The sequence below is a fragment of the Narcine bancroftii genome, chromosome 1 (genome assembly GCF_036971445.1).
Source record: "Narcine bancroftii isolate sNarBan1 chromosome 1, sNarBan1.hap1, whole genome shotgun sequence".
Lineage (NCBI taxonomy): Eukaryota > Metazoa > Chordata > Chondrichthyes > Torpediniformes > Narcinidae > Narcine > Narcine bancroftii.
This window is the reverse complement of record NC_091469.1, coordinates 119912706-119931953: the sequence shown is the minus strand read 5'-3', so window position 1 is coordinate 119931953 and position 19248 is coordinate 119912706. Positions and strand designations below refer to the sequence as shown.

General features: G+C 39.5%; 1 long non-coding RNA gene across 1 annotated transcript; it reads right to left on the bottom strand.

Moving 5' to 3' along the window:
* Positions 1-1757: 1757 nt before the first annotated feature.
* On the bottom strand, positions 1758-16941 carry LOC138743507 (uncharacterized). Its single transcript, XR_011344946.1, has 3 exons — positions 16883-16941; positions 8683-8773; positions 1758-1940 (listed from the first exon to the last, which is right to left on the bottom strand). It is a non-coding gene; the product is annotated as an uncharacterized lncRNA (long non-coding RNA).
* Positions 16942-19248: the final 2307 nt, after the last annotated feature.

Here is a 19248-nt window from a genome sequence, read left to right as displayed (position 1 = left end):
AAGAGGAAACATATTGAAATGGGCAAGGAATAAAGTTAGAGAAGACAATAAACCATTGGAATACAAGGGTCAAAAAATATTTTTTTATCGAGACACAAGTTTTGAACTCTTAAAGAGGAGGAAGGAGTTTAATACAGTGAAAACGATTTTATGGAAAAAAGGTTACAAATTCATGTTAAGGCATCCAGTTGTGCTTAAAATATTTATACACGGGGAGCAAAACAGACTGTTTTTGAATCCAGAGGAAGCGCTAGAATTCACAGAATGTTTGCAGGACAGAGGAAGAGATGAAGAGGTGTAATAAGAATGAAGAACGGCGATAAAGTATATATAAAGATGTAAAAACAATGTATATGTAAAGAACTAAAGAGGGAAAACAGAAGGGAAGGAAGGAAGTAAGGGTGGGAAAAAAAGAGAGAGAGCTTTGTTATGTGTTTAAAAAAAAAGTGTTTTCTGGGGTGGGCTAGGGGGGAAGGGAAGAACCGTCACTGCAAAATCAGTTGACGCTGCGAGCAAGATCGCAATCCAAATGAAAAGGGGAGTTGTGATTACCCAGCAAGGGATAAGGGGCAATTCAGAGAGGGAGGGAACTTTTGGGCTTAAGGTATTAGTGAGTGTTGGAACCGTGGGGGTACTTTATGTTTTAAATGTGTTGTTGTACATTAAGTTTAATAAGAGAAAACTAAGAGATGAAAATGGAGAAAAGGGGGATGGAGGTGGCGAAAAGGTGGAAAAGAAATCTAAGCAAGATATAAGATGGCCATGTTGAACTATAATGACTATAAAGATTAATGGAATACATAACCAAATTAAAAGGAAGAGGCCTCTAAATTTATTCTAAATCAGATACTAAATAAAATTACAAAAAATAGCATACCAAAAAAAAAACAGAGATATTTCTTTTAAATAACATAAGAATTAAAGAATTAGGCCTCAAATTGGATAAAGCACAAAAAAAATTCATTATGATAGCCTTAGCAGTAGCAAAAATATGTATGTCAATTTGCATGTGTATACAGCAATGGTACATGGAAATGAATAACCTATATACATTGGAAAAAATAACATATAATTAAACAAAATAAAGTCACAATGTTTGAACAAATTTGGGAACCATACATGGAACATATCAGAGAGAGCATGCCTAGGACCTTCATCCCCTAAAATGAAAATGATAAGAAGACAAAACGACTATAGATTCAGTATGTTATAAATAGATGACACATTTTTCTTGTTTATTTTCCTTTGTGTGAAGATATTGTTTTATGGTTTTATTGTATTGTATATGTTGAATACCAATGGTAGAGGGGAGGGAGGGAAAGGGGGAAAAAAGGGAGAAAAGGTCACTGTATAAATTTAATGAGAAACATTTGTACATATTTTGGTTGACATGATTCACAGTGTGAAAAATAATTTTTTTTTTAAAAATGAAGGAAAAATTAGATAATTTAAAACTGAAATTGTGACATAAAAGTCCTGCTTGAATAGGAAGTATTGTACAGATCACCTCAATGCATAAAAAAAATGTAACTACGTAAAGCAACTTCTGTTTACTTCCACACTTATGGTTGTAATTGATCAGTTGCTTTAATTTATTTCTGAGGGGAATTTTGTGATTTCAGACTAAATTCAATCTCATAATATGGCTGAAAGGTAAAGCAAAAATGTTTCAGCAGGAGTCATAGTGTCCAAACAAAACAGGCCCTTTCACCTTCTGAATCCATCCTAGCCATCAAATACCTACCCATACTAATCCCATTTTCCAGCACTCAGCCAATATCATGGCATTTCTTTCAATGGTGATTTAATTATTCATCTGAATGTTTCTGAAATATTGTGAGAGTCTCTGCCACCACCATTCCAGCAAGCAATGTGTTCCAGTTTCAACCATCCTCCATTTGAAAAAAATAATTCACAGATATTCTTCAAATCTCCTACACCTTTAACAAAGGAATAAAAGAAATTGATGAAGGTAGGGCAGTAGATGTGATGTATGTCAATTTTAGTAAGGTGTTTGACAAGGCTTCCCATGGTAAACTCATTCAGAAAGCCCTGAGGCATGGAATTCATAGAACTTTGGCTGTGTGGATTCAGAATGGTCTTGTCTCCAGAAAGCAAAGGTAGTAGTCAATGGAACTTATTTGTCTGGAGGTCAGTGACTAGTGAAGTTCTGCAGGAATCTGTTCTGGGACCCTTGCTCTTTGTGATTCTTATAAATGACCTGGTGAAGAAGTAGAAGGATGGGTCAGTAAGTTTGCAGATGACATAAAGGTTTAAGGCATTGTGGATTGTGTAGAAGATTGTTGTAGGTTACAATAAGATTTAGACAGCATGCAGAGATGGACAGATGAAGTTCAATCTAGATAAGTATGAAGTGATGCATTTTGGAGGGTCGAACCTGAAGGCGGAGTAATAGTTAATAGCAAGATTTTTAACAGCGTGGAAGAGCAGAAGGACCTTGGGGTTCAAAACCATAGACCTCTTAAGGTTGCTGTGTAGGTTGGTAGGATAGTTAAGAAAGCTTTTGGTTTGCTGGTCTTAATTAGTAGAGGGAGTGAGTGCAAGAGTCATGAGGTAATTTGCAGCTCCATAGAACTTTGGCTAGACCCCACTTGGAATATTGTGTCCATTTCTGGTCACCTCATTAAAGGAAGGATATGGAAGCTATGAAGAGGATGTAGAGGAGATTTACCAGGATGTTGCCTGCATTAGAAAATGTGTTTTATGTGGCAGCATTAACAGTGTTAGAGCTTTTCTCTTTCGAGTGGAGAAGAATGTGAGATGAATTCCTAGAGGTCTACATTATTATAAGAAACATAAATAGGGTGGACAGCCAATACCTTTTTCCTGGGAAAGTCAAGCAAACATAAGAAAACATTTACACAAGTTTAGGGGAGGAAAGTTTAGGGGAGATGTCAGGGCTGTTTTTTACACCCCTGCATTGGAATGCATTGCCAGGGGTGGTGGTGGAGGCTGGTACAATAGGGACATTTAAAAGACTCTTAGACAGGCACAGGAATGCAGGAAAAATGGAGTATTATAGGTGTGAGGTAGGAAAAATTTAGTTTGTTGACTAGGTTTAATTTGGTCAGCATAACATTGTGGGCTGTAGATCCTATACTGTAAAGTTCTATGTTCTTAGATTAAACCTGTGCCTTGTAGACATAAACATCTCTGGTATGGGAAAATGTGTCTCTTTATATATGCCATCATGAGCTTGTACACTGATAGGCTAGTGGTTGGAGCACTGAAATTGTAAACCAGAGGTATGGAGCTCATTCCTCATTGGGGCCTCATTTCTGTGAGGGATGCTGGACAAAGTGGCTACTCTCTGTCTTTCTTACGGTAGACAACGTTAAAGAATTTCATGCATGTTACATTCTAAATGTAGTATTTCATGTCAATAATGGAACCTTTAGCTTTTTTTTTAACCTTTTACCTTTACCTCAACAGATCCTCCTCCATCAAGCTTCTCCAGGCCAAGGAAAACAAAGTCTCTCGTCTTCGCTGAGCTGCTCCATCTGAATAACATCCTGATGAATCTCCTCTCCTCCACCTCCAGTGAGATCACGTATTGGCAATGATGTGGAGACAGGACTGGACAGATATAAAACTACCCTTGGCACTTTTCGAGAGCTTGGATCAATACCTTGATCAATATTGCTCCCTCACAGACTACCAATGAAAATATACTGTGGCTCTCATTTTTTTTTCCAAAGTATGCATCTTGGCTTCTGAAAGTTTAAGAATATCCTGATGCTCCAGCATTCTCTACCATAAGTGTAAGTGACTTCCAATGCTCTGAAAGTCAATTCCTGCAAACAATGCTGTGTTGTTTGAAGTTCTTTCTGAGGCCTACCTCCTAACCTGGCAGTATCACTTTTATTTTAGGCTTGTTTTAATTGGAATTAATTAGCTCTGGAAAGAACTCTGTGGCTGTGTACCAACTGAGATGTACACAGCTAATAAAATTAATAATATTAACCACGACATCACCTCTGCCAAACTTGTATAAGGCATCCAAGGGAATGAGCCTTTTAAGAAAGCAGGTTGGATGACATAATTGAATATCACACAAACAGTCCACTGAAATAATGTTTGGATGATCACCTCAAAAGGATCTTGCTACATTAATTTACAAAGTTAAGTCAACTTCATAAATTATTTTAGAAATATTTTACTTCCAATCTAAGTCATCAGCTTTTAACCCTGTTCCACTAAAGATGTTATAAACAAGACTTCCTGTTTTTTTTATGTCAGATTTTCAACATTTGTAGTATTTTGCTCAGTATGGACAACATTATTATTTCTATCATCTCTAAATGAATCTCTTTGCAAAAGAATATTCATTTATACTTCTAAATCCCGTTTTACCTGTGATTGATTCTAAGCTGTATGTAATCAGATACTTCTTGCAGAAATCTATTCTCACTCCTTATTCTCTTCCCTGAAATAAAATATCTGTACAAAATATTTACAAACAATATCAAGATCCCTCCCTTATTCATTTAATGTAGTAAAGCACTGGATGATGTTTAGCTTAGTCAGAGTCCCTGGACTTGTCCTTCATGCCCTGTGCAGACCAGTACCTGCCTTGAAACCGGGCCAGCAACATGTGAGATGTGTTGATGTCTTAAGGTGATTAAAGCTTATTAATCGCAACTCTCTGTCTAATATGGTTGATCTATAGTGCTATACTGCAATATAGGACATATTCCCAATCCAGGCAATATCTTGATAAATCTCCTGTGCACCCTCTCCATAGCTTCCATATCCTTCCTGTAATGAGGTGACTCGAACTGAACACATTATTCTAAGTGTGGTCTTACAAGACATTACCTCATGGCTCCTGAACTCAACCCCCTGACTAATGAAGCCCAGCATACCATGGGCCTTCTTTACTATCCTAGCAACTGCATGGCAACCTTGAATTTGGACCCCAAGATCCCTCTGTTCTTCCATGCTTTTAAGTATCCTACCATTAACCTTGTACTCTGCCTTCACTTTTAACCTTGCAAAATGCATCAACTCAAATTTATCCAGATTGAATTCCATCTGCCACTTTTATGTGCAACTCTTCACCTTGTCTATCCTGTTGCAGTTAGTGCAAAGCTATAACAGCATCCAGGGTTCAAAAATGGCGCTGTCTGTAAGGAGTTTGTATGTTCGCCCCATATTGTGTTTCTTCCCTTCCACTTTTCAAAATGTATGGGGGTTGTACATGAATGGTGTATTGGGGGAAATATGCTTGTTGTCCGGAAGGCCTGTTACTGTGTACCATGTCTAAATTAAAAATTTTAATTTAAATGTCAAATTTACAAAGAAAATATTATGCAATCAAATATTTAGAGTAGCAGTTTGAGTCTATTTAGATAAAAAAAAATAAAATGCAGGAGCAGATTGTGAGCATGGAAATCAACAAAAATATTCAGAAATGTCCTTGATTCACTGTTTCTTTGACATTAAAAGGAAGATTCAATATTTCACAATTAAGTTAGTTTAATTTTCTTTCAGGATTGAAATGTCAAACGCAATTAGAAACAGGTTTCAATGCCGGTTCCCATCTATCTAGCCCCAACTAATAATTTTTACATCTGAAATGAAAACAGGAGGTTCTGGAAGTAATTAGCAGGCAAGGCATTGTAAACACCCATTCTTCCTGCTCCTAGTGTATCAATGGACTGTACTGCAGCACTCATTGGACAGCACCTCCTAAATCTACATTCGCTGCCCTTTAGCAGGACAAGAGTGGCAGATATGAAGTAAAGTAAATGAAAGGCTTGTATTTATATGTTAACTTTCAGCACTTTTATAGCCAATTAAGTTCTTTTGAAGTGTAATTTCTGTTGTAATGTAGGAAACACTGCAGACACTCTGCACATGGAACATTTCCAGAAAGAACAATGTGATAATGAACAGGCAACCTCTTTTTAGCCATGTTGAATGTGAGAAAAATATTGGACAGAACATTTGGACAAATCCTTGTGCTCTTTAAAATGACGCCATGGAATCTATTACTTGAGAGAATCGTGATTTTTTTTAACATTTAGAGATACAATACGTTTACAGACCATTCTGACCAATGAGCCCATGATGTCCAATTACAGTCATGTGACCACTTAACCTGCCAAATCCTTCCTGCCTTTGAAACCAGAGCACCCAGAGGAAAGCACATAGTCACAGGGAGAACTTCAAACACCTTACACACAGCGGTGGATTTGAATCTGAGTCGCTAGTGCTGTGGTATCATCATGCTAACTGCTACGCTAACATTGCCGTTCTTAATTCATTTATTTTCTTTGAAAGATATCACGTCTTATGGTACAAATCACAAACAGAACTCCATCGGAGTGTCCACGTTCTGGATTGGGCATTGCACCACAACTGTTTGATGAGGCCAGATGCTACCAAATACATCATAGAAGAATCACAAACCCCAAATCTCACTTCAGATCAAACAATGCCTTCACCTGTCAACAATATTGGGGATAAACTCCTCAACGTCATAGAGTCACAAAGCTGCAGAGGGGTAGAAATATGCCCATTGAGTCCAGGCCTACCATCAACTAACCTTTTACACTAATCCCAACTTTTATTATCTCCCACCTTTACATCACCACCCCGTCAACCACACCCCCTACCTCCCGCAACTTACTAGGGGAAATTTAAAGTGGCCATTTACTTACCAACTCACATGTCTGTTGTATGAACAGGGGATGCCCAATAATAGTTGGCTTACCAGTAATACATAGGCCCCAAGAAGTTTTGAATTGTCTAAGCAAGCGTTGTCAGTGGAAGATACGATTTAGGTAGATACGATTTGCAACTATTTTGTAGGTTTCACGATTGTGCCATCAGAAAGTTCATTCAAACTGCTTGCAGATAGCATGCTGCTTTGAAACTAACTGTCCATTCTTACAGAATGAGAGGTTACCTCTTATTGTAGATAAATAATAGAAGAAGAATTGATGAGTTGATGGGCATTTGTAAGGCCTACATGGACTTTAGTAAGGCCTTTGACAACGTCCCACATGGGAGGTTAGTCAGGAAGATTCAGACACTAAGTGAAGTTGTAAATTGGATTTGACAATGGCTGAGAAGCCAGTGAGTAGTGGTGGATGATAGCTTCTCAGACTGGAGGCCTGTGATTAGTGATGTGCCTGAGGGATCAGTGCTGAGACCATTGTTGTTTGTCATCTATATCAATGATCTGGACGATAATGTGGTAAGTTGGATCAGCAAGTTTGCAGATGTCACTAAGATTGCAGGTGTTGTGGACAGCAAAGAAGGTTTTTTTTATCAGCTTGCAGAGGGATCTGGACCAGCTGGAAAATGGCAGATAGAATTTAATGCAGTCAAGTGTGAGGTGTTGCATTTTGGAAGGACAAAGCAAGAAAGGATATACACGGTGAATGATAGGGCTTCAAGGAGTGCGGTAGAACAGAGGGACATAATCCATGAAAGTGGCTCCACAGGTGAATAGGGTTGTAAAACAAGCTTTTGGCATATTGGCCTTCATAAATCATTGAGCATAGGAGCTGGGATGTTATAGTAAAGACATTGGTGAGGCCAAATTTGGAGTATTGTGTGCAGTTTTAGTCACCTAACTACAGGAAAGATATCAATAAGATTGAAAGAATGCAGAGAAGATTTACTAGGATGTTGCCCGGACTTCTCAGGAACTGAGTTACAGGGAAAGGATAAACAGATTCCCTGGAGTATAGAAGAATGAAGGGAGATTTGATAGAGGTATTTAAAATTAAGAGTGGGATAGAGAGAGATAGGCTTTTTCCATTGAGGGTAAGTGAGATGCAAACCAGAGGACATGGGCTAAGAGTGAAAGAGGAAAAGTTTTAAACATGTGGGAGAACTTCTTCATACAGAGAGTTGTGGGAATGTGGAAAAAAGCTGCCAGCTGAGTTAGTGAATGCGGGCTCAATTTTAGCATTTAAAAAGAATTTGGATTGGTACATGGATGGGAGAGGTGTGGAGGGCTATGAACTAGGTGCAGGTCAGTGGGTCTAAGCCAAAAAGAATGGTTTGGCACAGACTAGAAGGGGCGAAGGGGCCTGTTTCTGTGCTGTAGTGTTCTATGGTTCTAATAAATGACGGGGATGGAGGGGAAAGGGAATGGGATTGATGGAATGATTCTGTTGAGAACATTCATTGTTCCAGAAGTAATCTTCTATGTTCTAACAAGTCAGTAAGGTACAGGGTCCAGTAATTTTGGCAGGGGATTCTGCAGAGGATTTAAGGAAGAGTAAGGCTTGCATTTATGTTGAGGTTACACCATCTCAAGATGTCCAAAAAAGCTATACAGCTAATGAAGTAATTTCTTCCTACACTTCCTAATGAAGCTGAGGAGGGAAAGCCCCCATCTTGAGAACATTTTACAATAGCACTGTTGAGAGTGATCTGTCTGGCTGAATCATTGTGTGATATGGTAGCTGTAAAGCATCAGTCCAGAAATAAATACAGAGGATTATCAAAATAGCTTAGAAGATCACAGGAGTGTCCTTTACTCCATTGATGACATTTACCAGGACAGTTACTTAAATAGGGCTCAAAGATATAACCTGCTAAAAAAACAAAGTCCAGTGCAGTAGAAGGTGGCAAAGGTTCACTCAATGTCTTCTACACCTGATTTAACCACAAGAACAAGAAAGAACCAGTTCTACGCACCTCCTGGTCCCCTGATGATCCTTTCCTGTCTATATCTGAGGATGATCTGTGGGCTGCCTTCAGGAGAATGAATCAGAGGAAAGCATCTGGTCTGGACAGAATAGCCAGGTGAGTATTAATAATCTGTGCTTATCAACATATTCACGAATACATTTTTAAAAATTTTAAATTCAAATTTAGACATACAGCATGGTAACAAGTCATTATGGCCCATGAGTCCATGCCGGCAAATTACCCCCAATCGTCCTACACCGGTACATTTCAAACCAGAGCACCCTGAAGAAACCCACACAGACATGGGGAGGATGAACAAACTCCTTTCAGACAACACGGGATTGGAAACCCAGTCCCTTTGCACTAACCATCTCACTCTGGCAGGGCATGGTACGCACCTGTTCAAAACAGGCATAATTGTACCAGTGCCCAAGAAGTGTGGTAACCTTTCTAAATGACTAACGATCCGTGGCCCTCACATCAACAAGGATGAAGTGTTTTGAAAGGCTGGTGTTGAAGCATATCAGTCCTGTCTGAACGGTTTCATGGATCTGTTCCAAATCGCCTATTGTAGCAACAGATATATAGCGGATGCCATCTCATTGGGTCTACACAAATCCCTGGAACAGCAAAGATGCATTCATCAGGATGCTCCTTATTGACTATAGTTTGACATTTAGCACCATCATTCCCTCAAAATAGATCAGCAAACTCCAAGACCTGGGCCTCAATAGCCTACTGTGTAATTAGATCCTTGATTTCCTCACCTCCAGAGCACTATCAGTGAGGATTGGTAAGAACATCTCCTCCACAATCTCCATCAGTACCAGAGCACCTTAAAACTGCATTCTTAACCCCTTGCTCTGCTCACTTTTACATCTATGACTATCTGGCTCAGTATGACAACACCATCTACACATTCACAGATGATAGGGTAGTGGTTTTTATAAAAAGGGGCAATGAGTCAGCATACAGGAGGGATATTAAAAACTTGGTTGAATAGTGCACCATAGAACAGAGAACACTACAGCATGGTACAGATTCTTTGGCCCTCAATGTTGTGCCAACCTAATTATTCCTTTAAAAATATTAAACCCTCCCTGCCCTGTAACCCTTTATTTTTCTTTCTAAGAATTTTTTAAATGTCCCCAATGTTTCAGACTCCACCACCATCCCTGGCAAGGCATTCCAGGCACCCACAACTCTCTGTGTAAAAAATATACCCCTGATGTCTCCCCTAAACATCCCTCCCTTAACTTTGTACAAATGTCCTCTGGTGTTTACTGTTCCTGTCCTGGGGAACGGGTGCTGGCTGTTTGCCCTATCTATGCCTCTCACAATCTTGAAGACCTTTATCAAGTCTCCTCTCATCCTTCTACACTCCAAAGAGAAAAGTCCCAGTTCTGCTAACCTTGCCTCATAAGACTTATTTTTCAATCCAAGTTACATCCTGGTAAATATCCTCTGCACCATCTCCATAGCTTCCACATTCTTCCTATAATGAGATGACCAGAACTGAACACAATACTCTAAATGTGGTCTTAACAAAGATTTGTAGAGTTGCAACATGACCTCTCAACTCCTGAATTCAATCCCCCTATTAATGAAGCCCAGCATCCCATAGGCCTTCATAACTATGTGTGGTGACCTTGAGGGATGTATGGATTTGAACCCCACTCTTAAGTAACCGACCTGTACTCAGCCTTCTGGTTTTTCCTTCCAAAATGCATCTCCTCACACTTGTCTGGATTGAACTCTATCTGCCACTTTTCTGCCCTCTCTGCATCCTATCTATATCCTCCTGAATCCTTTGACAACCTTCAGCTCCATCCTCAACCCCTCCAAACTTTGTGTCATCCGCAAACTTACTGACCCATCCTTCCTCCTCTTTATCCAGGCCATTTATAAAATCATAAAGAGCAGGGGACCCAGAACACATCCCCGTGGCACTCCTCTAGTCACCGACCTCCAGGCAGAATACTTTCCTTCCACTACTATTCTCTGCTTTCTTCCTGCAAGCCAAATTTTTAACCTCACAGCCAAGGTTCCACTGATCTCATGCCTCTTGACTTTCTGAATGCTTCTCTCGTGGACGGACCTTATCAAATGCCTTGCTAAAATCCATGTAGACCACATCTATTGCCCTACACTCATCAATGTCTGTTGTTACCTCCTCAAAAAAAGTTAGTTAGGGTTGTGAGGTACGACCTTCCTTTTACAAATCCATGCTGACTATCCTTGAGTTGACTGTACTTCTCCAAATGCTCATAGATTCTGTCCTTAAGAATCCTCTCCAATAGTTTGCACCCCACTGATATAAGAATTAAAAAGACAAAATGCTAGAGGAGTTCAGCACATCAAACAGTGCCCTTTATGTAGCAAAGGAAATGCTACAAAACTGACATTTCCAGCCCAAAATGTCAGTTATGCATCTTTGCCGTTGCCACATAAAGGACACTATTTGATGTGCTGAACTCCTCCAGCATTTTGTTATTTTTTACTTCAACCTGTGTCTACAGAATTTTGTGATTTATTACTGACATAAGAATAGCATCTATGAGCATTTGGAGAAGTACAGTACACCTCCTCTGTGGCCAAAGAAGAGTCAAAGATTATAGCTACTACCCCAGCTATCTTTTCTCTCAATTCCCACAGCAACCTGGGGTATATTGCGTCCAGCCCCAGGGACTTATCAATCTTAATGTTTTTAAGAAAATCCAACACTTCCTCTTCCTTAATCTCAAAATTGTCCTGCACACAATTTTGACCTCATCATGATCAATCTCTTTTGAAATTGTACAAAGTATTCATTTAGAACCTCCCCCAACCTCCTCTGCCTCCAGGCACATATTGCCTCCTTTATCCTTTAGTGGTCCCACCTTCATTCTCATCATCCTTCTGTTCTTCACATACCGATAGAACACCTTGGGTTTCTCCTTAATTCTACATGCCAAGGCCTTCTCATGTCCCCTTTGAGCTCTCCTAAGTCCTTTCTTGAGCTCGTTCCTGGCTACCATATATTTCTCATGCTTCCTTCCCATATATAATATGCTTCCTTTTTCCTCTTGACTGTTTCCCTGTCCTGTTTTGTCAGCCATGATTCCCTTTTCCTGCCATATTTTCTTTGTCCCAGTGGATCAAACATATTCTGAACCCTGCACAAATGGTCCCTAATCTTCCTCCACATTACTTCAGAATCAGAATTGTTATGAACCGTGCGTAACGAGCAGCAATAGACAATTAAGCAGACAGTATTTAATTTTAAACTAATTTTATTTCTTACTCTTAAGCTATAGTCTTAACTCTTAAAATATACTTAACATTAAATCTATCCACAGCTATGTGCGTGAGAGAGAGAGAGAGAGAGAGAGAGAGAGAGAGAGAGAGAGATACTCAAACCATTACAGTTCAGGTCAAAAATCTAGAAAGTTCAAAGTTCAGTCTTTTAAACTCAGTGTTGAAGTGTAGGCCTTTGAAATTTGATGCCCAGAATTAATGTTGAACTGATGTGGCTGTTACAGACTCACGAATTCTTCTTGCGTTACCTTTGAAGAAATGCCCATCTACACGAGCTGTGGTCATAACACTCCTGGTTCTTTTGTAGGCAAGACTTGAACTAGGCAGCCTCCACGAAGCTTCCAAGACCCTGGCACCAGTCTCTCCAAGTAACGTCACTGCTGGTCACACTCAGAATGAAGCAGTCTCTCAAAGTGACCTCCACTGTAAGTCACAATCAAAATGAAACACTTCGCTTTCCAAAAAGACCCTCCTGGCACAGGTTGATCCACCGAAAAGGCCCAGTCATTCACAGAGCATGCTTTGCTTTGAATTCCACAAAAATGGCTGACCATAAGAGCTGCTTCAAAACACTGCTTTCTCTTCAGCTGTCAGAATGCTTCTCCCTTTGCAAAATCACAATGTCTTTGCAAATATATTGAATTCTGCAACATACTGCTGTGATAAACCTTCCCTCAGCTCTTCCAATGCATCAAATCATCAAATTATCACTGGGCTGTGACTTGTGTTGTGTTTGTGTGAAATGTAAAATGTTAACACTGACCATTCAGTCCCTCCTGTCTAAACTATCCCTTACAATAATAATCTGATTTTACTAAGACAGGAGCTCGTAATAGAATCAGAATCAGAATTTATTGTCACGAATAAGTCAAATTTGTGGCAGCATCATATAATCTGAACAATCATATTCGAACCATCTTAAACAATACTATATATAAAAATATAACAGTAGTGCATGAAAAGTAAGGCAGTGTCTTTGGTTCATTGATTATTCAGGAATCTGATGGCAGCGGGGAAGAAGCTGTCCTTGTGCCATTGAGTGCTCATCTTTAGTCTCCTGAACCTTTTCCCCGATGGTAGCAGAGTGAAGAGGGCGTGGCCTGGGTGGTGGGGGTCTTTGAGGATAGTGGCTGCTTTTTTAAGACACCGCCTCATGTAGATGTCCTCGATGGAGTGAAGTCTGATGTCTGTGATGTCGCAGGCTGAGTTAATAACCCTCTGGAGTTTATTCTTGTTCTGAGAGTTGGCGCCTCCATACCAGGCAGTGATGCAACCAACCAGAATGCTCTCCACGGTACACCTGTAGAAGTTTACAAGAGTCTTCTGTGACATACTGAATCTTCTCAGACATTTCAAAAAGTATAGCCGCTGGTGAGCCTTCTTTGTGATTGGATCAACATGGAGGCTCCAGGACAGATACTTGAAGATGTTAACACCCAAGAATTTGAAGTCTTGGCTTTGTTCTTTCACCCTTAAACATTTGTTTACATTTACTCTCATTAGTTCCTGCCTCATCTCTTCATAATTATCCCATCCCCAGTTAAGCACGTTCCTATTTTGTCTGTTTTTATCCTTTACCAAAACTATGCTAAAGCTAAAGGAGTTGTGGTCACTCTTACCAAAATGCTATTCATCGAGAGATCTGCCACCTGACCAGGTTCCTTACCCAGAATTAGATCCAGTATGGCCTCTTCTCTCGTCAGCTGGTCTACATAGGGTGTCAGGATTCCTTCTTGAACACATCTGCCAAATTCAGCCCCATCTTGTAGTCAGGAGGTGCCAGTCAATATTAGGGAAGTTGAAATCAGCCATAACTACAACCCTGTATTTCCTGCACCAACTCAAAATCTGCCTGCTTATCTGTTCCTCGGTGCCCTGATGGCTATTTGAGAGCCTATAGACTACAATACATCCAGCACACTGATAGCTCCCTTCCTATTTCTCACTTCCACCCACACCAACTCATTGGACAGTCCCTCTGCAGTTTTCTCCCTTTCTATAGGCAGTAGGAACATCCAAGTTGTTACAGGCCAGTGAGTCTCATGTCACTTGTAGAAATGTTATTGGAAAAAAAATCTCTGAGGGACAAGAAAAAAACTGCGCTTGGAGAGGCAAGGATAAAGCCACTGATAATCAGCAATAGTTGGTTAAGGGGAAATAACTGTCTGTCTAATTGGATTAAATTTCTAGAGGAGGTAACTAAGTGAGTCAGTAAGGATTATGGAGTTGTTGTCAATATTAACTTCAGTGATGTCTTTGACAAGAAAAGTCTAAAAGCAAACACTGCATGCAATCTAAGGCAATTTCATTCTGAAACTGGCTTGGTGGTAGGAGGAGAATGTGAAGGTCAAGTGTTGGTTTGATGACTGGAAGCCTGTGTCATAGCATAGAGATCAGTGTTGGGACCCTTGCTGTTGTTATATACATTAATGTTTAAGATGCGAATATAGTGGATGTAATTAATAAGGTAGCAATTGCACCTTATAGTGAGATTAGTCTTAGGTTACTGAACAATATTGAGGAATTGATAAGGTAGGCAGAGGAATATGGAAATAAAAATGGCATGTAACCCTAAAAAATGTGAGCTGATACATTTTGGGAGGATAAATAAGGTTACGATAAAAATCAAGTGGTTAAGTCTAATGGGATTCTTCCTCTTATTAGCTAGAGCAGGGCTTCCCAAACTTATTAGCTCATGGAACCCTTTTGGGGAGCACTTGGAAATCACAGAACCCCATTGTCAATTAAGTTTAAAAGACCTGGGATATACACAAGCAAAGTAAGAAAGTAAATAAACTCACTATTTTTCATATTGAAATCATTTGTTGCCTCTAATTTACATTTAATGGGATGAATAAAATTGTTTCTTGTCCTCACAGATCTTCTTAATGTTGGGCACAATATTAGATACTTATATCCTTATTCCAGGAGCGGCATCAAGTCAGTTTCTCCATTTTGTTCATCCCTTCGTTTCTTCATAACACATTGATTTTTCTGATATAGGCGTAATCAAAGAATTTTCATGAAAAAAACAGTGGTACCTCAGTACTTTCTTCAGATAAATTATCCTGGTTCCCAGTTTCATTTTTAACCTAACAATCCATGGTTTTTAATGTTGCACATGTGGAAGGTCTTTTAAAATATGGCCAGCTTCATGCCAAAAGAAATCTCATTGGTTGAAAATGATGCACAGGCCTGACATCTGCACTCCTAATGTCGGGCCTCATGACGCCATTTTGTTTTCTTGGGTGGAATGCACTGTTTGCTGCCAACCCAGAAACAAATTAAATTAACAACAGAGGTAATAAATGATTTAAAGAGAAACAGGTAGATCGTTATTGCTCCCTGTCATTTCTTCCGCAGAACCCCAGGGTTCCACGGAACCCAGTTTGGGAAACCCTGAGCTCGGGCATGGAATATGAGAGCAAGAAGGTTGTGGTACAACGAGATGAAACATTGGTAATACCACGGTTCTGAGTACTGAGCAGAGTTCTGATCACCACACTATAAGAAGGATGCGATGGCTCTGGAGAATACGAGAAAGTTTCCTGCAATAGAGCTTTTTAGTTATGAAGAGAGATCAGACAGGCTGGGTCTGTTTTCTATGGAGCAGAGAGGCTGAGGGGGTCCTGACTGAGTTGAAAAAATTATGAGGGCTGAGATAAAGTAGATGGTGAGCAAGCTTCCCTCATAGCAGAGGTGTCTAAAACGAATTCCTTGGTTTAGTGCAGGCAATTTTGAGGGGAATTCTGGAAGAAATCTTTTACACAGAGAATGAATGAAATCTGGACTGCACTAACTGAAGAGGTGGTAAAGGCCATGAGTCCCATACCATGCAAGAAATATTTCGATGAGCTAAATCTTAGAATAATGCAAACCAAGACCTGGTACAGGAGATTTGTACAGATAGGTACTCGATAGCTGATACAGACACAATGGCTTGTTTCCATGCTGCATGGCTCTATAACACCCCAAAACATTATAAAAAGCATATGCTACCAGTGACAATAGAAGGATATAACAGTTTTAAAACAGGATAAGATTCTGTGACTTGATGCAACGTATACCATATACTAATTTTGGCTTTGATTCTGTTAGTGTTTCTAACATTGAGAAAAAAATTCTTAGTTGGAGTAACCGAACAATATTTTCAAAACCATACCCAGATGTGAAGATATAAAATTTAAAGTGATTTTGAAAGGCAAACTTGAAAAGATTTAAGCGAGTGGAGAAATGGGATTGAACCAAGAATAAAAGTAAACAGGAAGGGCTATTAAAAATCCATCAGAAGGAAGAAAAATAAATTCAAAAAATAAGTTGTAAGGAACTGCAAATTCTTTTGTTCCATTCATTGTTAACAGGAGTATTAAAGGATAATTAGCATCAGTTAAAATACAGTGGTTACCAAAGCAAAGCATCACTTATCATTTCTGATCATTTCTTTTCATCAGTAGCCACAGAGAAAGCAAAGCCGTGTTCCAGGCCCTGGAATTAGGTTCTCAAGGGTACCCGCAGTGCATTTAACTGAAACAGAGATTAGCCAGGAAGTCATTATTTGGAATCTGGGGACTGTGAAGACTAATAGCATAGCACGTCCCAGTGGAATCTGTCCAACTATATTAAAAAGAGGAAGTAGGAGGGGGCTGGGCAGAGATTTTCCAGTACATTGGAAAAGGGAACTATCAAAGGATTAAAAAATAGCAACTGTTTCTGATTTGAAAAGGAAAAAAAACCCATGCCATTATCCTGAAATCCATGCACTAGTTAGCTAAATCGCAGCCATTGGGAGAATTCAAAAGACATCTGTAGTTCAAATGTCATAAAAGGAGAAAATGTCTTACAGATATATCAATTGAAACAGTGAAACCATTTTTAGTACATTTTAAAATTCTGAGCAATGCAACCCCACCTATTGGGAATTTGGAAATCCAACTATCCCTCAACTCACTCCCACTCCAGGTCTCATGTGGAGATCGAGAGGAAGTTCAGTTCAGTCAGGGGGGAAAAAAAAACAGAGCCGTCACAAATGGATATTTATGTGTCACAGTTGCCACCTTAGTTACACGAGTTTGTGCTTTGCCTTAGTGATTGCATTTTTTTTTCACATAACTTCTATAAATTAGCTTCAGAACTGATAGGTATAAGCTACCTCTGAACTCCACTTCCTGGTTGTAACCCAATTGATCAAGGTTCTGCATTCAAAGCACCAAAATCTTCATTATGGTTCCTAAAGTCTCAGGAAATAGGAATTTGAATGCTGAACCCTTTAGTTCAAAGTTAACCAGCTAGACGGTATTAATGGAGGAGCTTTTGCCACTCCAATATATTGCTCTGATGAATGGAAATGACATTGAATCTCTATTCTTTGTAGTTTGACATGAATCCAATTGTTTTTGGCAACTAGTTGTGGGTTTATGTTTAATATTCATCTGGTAAAAATCCGGGAAGCTGATATATTTTCTATAAACATTCCATAAGCTAACCATTAATCTAATCCTCAAGAAATACAAAACATATAATAAGCTTTCTACTTTTTTACATTAAAAACAACTCAGATGCTGCAACAAGAATGTTTCATATCTGGACATGATCTAATATTGTTTAACAAACAATAAAGAGGTACAATGTGGCATCATAAGACTTTTGAAATATTTTAGATCAAGGGATATCAGCTTCTATCTCTATTTATCTCATTCACGTCGTCGCAATACGCACATCATCCCCTCTCTTCCCCAAAGAGGGTCAGCCCACCTTTCCAGGCCCAAGTATGTTTCTTTGGGAGCTTTGATGTTAATCTGTATAGTGGAATACAATACCCTTCTTTATAATTGAAAAACAAGACAAAACTGCTAGAAATCTGACATTAAAACTAAAAATTATGGAAAAAGCCAGCAGGTCAGGCAACATCTGGAAAAAGAAACATCAAGTTGACATTATGGGTTGAAAACCTTTCATCAGGACTGGGAAAGACAGAAAAAAATGAGTTTCAAGTTACAGAGGAAGTGGGGGGAAATGGGAGTATCTCCGATTGGGTGAGAGGACAGTTGCTGTGGGTGTAAGTCATGGAGGTCATCCAAATGTTGGGTGAAGGCTGGTGTGGGGGTTGGGAGGAGAGACTAGAAAAAAGGAACAAAAGCAATGATAGCAGTCAGAGTGATGAGTAGAGACAAAGAGAGTGGTAAGAAGTGAAATGTGAAGAACTGTAGGACATGTCTGGGTCAGGCTACGCTAGCAGGGAGATCAAACATTAAGCTAATCACACAGCTAGTATTCTTACAGCAGAACTGGCCAGCTCTGATACAGAGAGGGAAAACAAGTTACCTTAGGCTGCAGAATCTAATATTGAGTCTGGGAGGTCTGCAAGGGGCCCAGAGGGAAGATGAAGTATTGTCCCTCAAGCCCAAGCTCTACAAGGGTCATTTGCATTGCCTGCTTGTGTCAGAAGTGGCCATTTCAGCTGCAAGTCCTCTTTCTGTGATAATGGCTCATAATATATATACACTCCCATTTCTCACGAAAGCGCTTTGTCATTTTATGATGTTGTTAAACATTTCTCCAACTTAGTTTCCAAGCACATGTTATAAAGTTATGATTGATGTAGCTGGTAGGTTTTTATTTTTCCACATTATCCTAGGTCTATCTTGCAGCAATAAACTTTCTCTGGGCATTGCAATCTGAAAAGTTGTTCTCAGGTCTTCACTGGATAATGCAGGCCTTTCAAGCCTGTTCCACTATACAATAAAATCCTGTCTGATCATTCAGTATCCATTAATAAAAATTAATCCTCCTCCCTGTCTATATTTCATGGCTTAACTTCCACTGCCTTCCATGGAAGAGAATTCCATAGGTCCACTACGCTTTAGGTGAAGAAACATCTCAGTCTCAGTGTATCCCACACCCTGAGGTTGTAATTCAGGTTTTGGACACCCCAGCCATCAGCAATAACATTCATCTCATCCGATTAGAATTTTATAGTTCTATGAGGGCGAATTTGGATAGATGGGGTCTTTATACTCTGGAATGTAGGAGGCTGAATGGTGACCTTGTTTATGAGATCATGAGGGCCTCGATCAGGGGTGGCCAACCTTTTAATTTGTAATTTTTAATTTAGACATACATGGTAACAGGCCATTTTAGCCCACAAGTCCATGCCACCCAATTAACCTACACCACCGGTATGTACTCTTGGGCCGAAATGGCTAAATTAAAAATCGAAAGTTTGGCCACCCCCAGCCTAGATAAAGTGAATACGCACAAACTATATTCCAGAGGAGA